We start from the raw sequence: 4,865 nt of genomic DNA, 5'->3' as shown, positions 1-4,865 counted from the left end.
AGTCAGTGTCTTCATTTGACCTGTAGCTGTGTTTTGTAATGTTTTCAGTTCAGCATCTTGATTTGACCTGTAGCTGTGTTTTGTAATGTTTTCAGTTCAGCATCTTGATTTGACCTGTAGCTGTGTTTTGTAATGTTTTCAGTTCAGCATCTTGATTTGACCTGTAGCTGTGTTTTGTAATGTTTTCAGTTCAGCATCTTGATTTGACCTGTAGCTGTGTTTTGTAATGTTTTCAGTTCAGCATCTTGATTTGACCTGTAGCTGTGTTTTGTAATGTTTTCAGTTCAGCATCTTGATTTGACCTGTAGCTGTGTTTTGCAATGTTTTCAGTTCAGCATCTTGATTTGACCTGTAGCTGTGTTTTGTAATGTTTTCAGTTCAGCATCTTGATTTGACCTGTAGCTGTGTTTTGTAATGTTTTCAGTTCAGCATCTTGATTTGACCTGTAGCTGTGTTTTGTAATGTTTTCAGTTCAGCATCTTGATTTGACCTGTAGCTGTGTTTTGTAATGTTTTCAGTTCAGCATCTTGATTTGACCTGTAGCTGTGTTTTGCAATGTTTTCACTTCAGCAAAGATTGTCTCGCCTCTTCATATGTCAGTAGTTGAAAGTACTGAATAGATTATTTTTCTTTTTTTTTTTCAAAATACTATTACATCTATAACTATAAATTGTAATTTCCTGATGAACAATGTTGCAACTAGCTTCAACCAGACAAACATACCGTGCCTTCAGAAAGTATTCATACCGCTTGATTTTGTCAACATTTTTTTTTATACACACACTACCCATAATGAAAACATGTTTTAAGACATTTTTACAAATGTATTGAAAATAAAAATACAGATATCTCATTTACATAAATCTTCACATCCCCGACTCAATACAAATTAGAATCACATTTGGACGTGATTACAGCTGTGAGTCTTTCTGGGTAAGTATGTAAGAGTTTTGCACACCTGGATTGTACAATATATGGTAGTGAGGAAGCCCGATTGCGGGCAGCGGGAGAAGATGGAACCAGATGGATTTTAGCCGATATTCTACACATTTTCTTATCGATGAAACGTTTGATCTCAATAAAGTTGTTTGTTCCCAAAACTATATGTTATGAAAAGAGTGGCCTAGGTTTTTCAGACTTTGCCATTTGCAAAAGTTTTTTTTAAATTTGCGTTTTTTAGAAGGGGCGCAAAGGCGAATTGAGTTATTGCACACGCGCACCTCACAGGGTAGTGGGTCCCTAACGGACATGACGCAGATGTGTGCAAGAACACGCCAATAGGATCTCGCTAGCTCATGCTTGGCTCATTTGTTCCCATTGGAAACGAGAGGGTGTGGTCTATCTTGGTTTGCTTATAAAATCTTTGATTCATTGACGTCTTGGTAAGCGACTCTTTCTTCTTCTTTTTTTGAGATCGGGTTGGCAGATCGCATCCAACTTTTAAGGTGCATCACCGCCACCTACTGTACTGAAGTGTGAGGCCAGTCACAGCCCTTCTTCTACTTCTCCTCCTCCTCCTCATTTGTCTTCTTCTTCTGTGGGGGTTTATCGACAATTGGCATCCAACATGATGGTGCATTTACCGCCACCTACTGTACTGGAGTGTGAGCCAGAGACGGAGAAACTAAATCTTACCTGCCAGCCCCATTACTCTTAAAAAATCTCAAATATTTGAGACGATATCTAATGATGTTCTACACAATACACTCTTTAAACTAATGTCCTGTATCCCCTTCTCCCTCATACTAGATCTCAGCCTCTCTTTCCCTCTGATACTGTCCATACTAGATCTCAGCCTCTCTTTCCCTCTGATACTGTCCATACTAGATCTCAGCCTCTCTTTCCCTCTGATACTGTCCATACTAGATCTCAGCCTCTCTTTCCCTCTGATACTGTCCATACTAGATCTCAGCCTCTCTTTCCCTCTGATACTGTCCACACTAGATCTCAGCCTCTCTTTCCCTCTGATACTGTCCATACTAGATCTCAGCCTCTCTTTCCCTCTGATACTGCCCACACTAGCAATACATGCTCCACGGTCTCTGTTTCCTGGCAATAATCACACTTTCCTGTTGGATGCTTTCATCCATCACGCTTAAGGTCTTATTCAACCGTCTGTGTCCCACCCTTAATCTTGTAAAAATAGCCTGCTATTTTCTGTCCCTTCCTGCCGTCCTCCCCTCTCCGACTTTCCTCGAAATAAATGCCTGCCTTTAGTATCTCTATTCCACTGCTCCTGTCATCTCTACACCATCTCTGTCCATATCAGGCTATTAACCTGCCATCTCTACACCATCACTGTCCATATCAGGCTATTAACCTGCCATCTCTACACCATCTCTGTCCATATCAGGCTTTTAACCTGCCATCTCTACACCATCACTGTCCATATCAGGCTTTAAGCCTGCTTCTGTCATCTCTACATCATCACTGTCTATATCAGGCTTTTAACCTGTCATCTCTACACCATCACTGTCTATATCAGGCTTGTAACCTGCTCCTGTCATCTCTACACCATCACTGTCTATATCAGGCTTTTAACCTGTCATCTCTACACCATCACTGTCTATATCAGGCTTTAACCTGCTCCTGTCATCTCTACACCATCACTGTCCATATCAGGCTTTTAGCCTGTTATCTCTACACCATCACTGTCTATATCAGGCTTTTAGCCTGTCATCTCTACACCATCACTGTCTATATCAGGCTTTTAGCCTGTCATCTCTACACCATCACTGTCTATATCAGGCTTTTAGCCTGTCATCTCTGCACCTTCACTGTCTATATCAGGCTTTTAACCTGTCATCTCTACACCATCACTGTCCATATCAGGCTTTTAACATGCTGTCTCTACACCATCACTGTCCATATCAGGCTTTAAACATGCTGTCTCTACACCATCACTGTCTATATCAGGCTTTAACCTGTCATCTCTACACCATCACTGTCCATATCAGGCTTTTAACCTGCTCCTGTCATCTCTACACCATCACTGTCCATATCAGGCTTTTAACCTGCTCCTGTCATCTCTACACCATCACTGTCCATATCAAGCTTTTAGCCTGTCATCTCTACACCATCACTGTCTATATCAGGCTTTTAGCCTGTCATCTCTACACCACCACTGTCCATTTCAGGCTTTTAGCCTGTCATCTCTACACCATCACTGTCCATATCAAGCTTTTAGCCTGTCATCTCTACACCATCACTGTCTATATCAGGCTTTTAGCCTGTCATCTCTACACCACCACTGTCCATTTCAGGCTTTTAGCCTGTCATCTCTACACCATCACTGTCCATATCAGGCTTTTAACCTGCTCCTGTTATCTCTACACCATCACTGTCCATATCAAGCTTTTAGCCTGTCATCTCTACACCATCACTGTCTATATCAGGCTTTTAGCCTGTCATCTCTACACCATCACTGTCCATTTCAGGCTTTTTTCCTCTGCCTTGCTCATTGAAACTACAACATTAACATCCCCACTACTAAGTGCTTGTTTAGCGAGTACATCAACTGCCTCGTTCCCCTCCAACCCCACATGGGCTGGGATTCAAGTAAATCTTATCTGTATTCCCATCTGTCTAATTCTGCCATGGGGTTTGTAGCACCTCATACAGCAGGTCTTGTCTTCTACATGACCTAAAGGACTGAATACTCATTAACACTGCACATGAATCAGAGCAAATAACTACTCTGTCTGGCTTGTCTTCCTCCACCCACTGAAAGGCCAACAGTATGGTCATCAGCTCTGACAGAATATCTGTACTGCGTTTCCTGACTGCCACTCCACATTCCTGCACTACAAATGCTGACCCAGTATGTCCTGTCCTTCCCTGGCTTCCGGATTGGTACTACTAGTGCTCCTTCCAGCTGTCTGGTAGTTTCTCCTGTTCCCAGATTGGTACTACTAGTGCTCCCTCCAGCTGTCTGGTAGTTTCTCCTATTCCCAGATTGGTACCACTAGTGCTCCTTCCAGCTGTCTGGTAGTTTCTCCTATTCCCAGATTGGTACTACTAGTGCTCCTTCCAGCTGTCTGGTAGTTTCTCCTATTCCCAGATTGGTACCACTAGTGCTCCTTCCAGCTGTCTGGTAGTTTCTCCTATTCTCCCAGATTGGTACTACTAGTGCTCCTTCCAGCTGTCTGGTAGTTTCTCCTATTCCCAGATTGGTACTACTAGTGCTCCTTCCAGCTGTCTGGTAGTTTCTCCTATTCCCAGATTGGTACCACTAGTGCTCCTTCCAGCTGTCTGGTAGTTTCTCCTATTCCCAGATTGGTACTACTAGTGCTCCTTCCAGCTGTCTGGTAGTTTCTCCTATTCCCAGATTGGTACTACTAGTGCTCCTTCCAGCTGTCTGGTAGTTTCCCCTATTCCCAGATTGGTACTACTAGTGCTCCTCCCAGCTGTCTGGTAGTTTCTCCTATTCCCAGATTGGTACCACTAGTGCTCCTTCCAGCTGTCTGGTAGTTTCTCCTATTCCCAGATTGGTACCACTAGTGCTCCTTCCAGCTGTCTGGTAGTTTCTCCTATTCCCAGATTGGTACCACTAGTGCTCCTTCCAGCTGTCTGGTAGTTTCTCCTATTCCCAGATTGGTACTACTAGTGCTCCTTCCAGCTGTCTGGTAGTTTCTCCTATTCCCAGATTGGTACCACTAGTGCTCCTTCCAGCTGTCTGGTAGTTTCTCCTATTCCCAGATTGGTACTACTAGTGCTCCTTCCAGCTGTCTGGTAGTTTCTCCTATTCCCAGATTGGTACCACTAGTGCTCCTTCCAGCTGTCTGGTAGTTTCTCCTATTCCCAGATTGGTACTACTAGTGCTCCTTCCAGCTGTCTGGTAGTTTCTCCTATTCCCAGATTGGTAC

Source organism: Oncorhynchus tshawytscha, unplaced genomic scaffold (assembly GCF_018296145.1).
Source record: "Oncorhynchus tshawytscha isolate Ot180627B unplaced genomic scaffold, Otsh_v2.0 Un_scaffold_822_pilon_pilon, whole genome shotgun sequence".
Lineage (NCBI taxonomy): Eukaryota > Metazoa > Chordata > Actinopteri > Salmoniformes > Salmonidae > Oncorhynchus > Oncorhynchus tshawytscha.
This window is presented reverse-complemented; position numbering follows the sequence as displayed.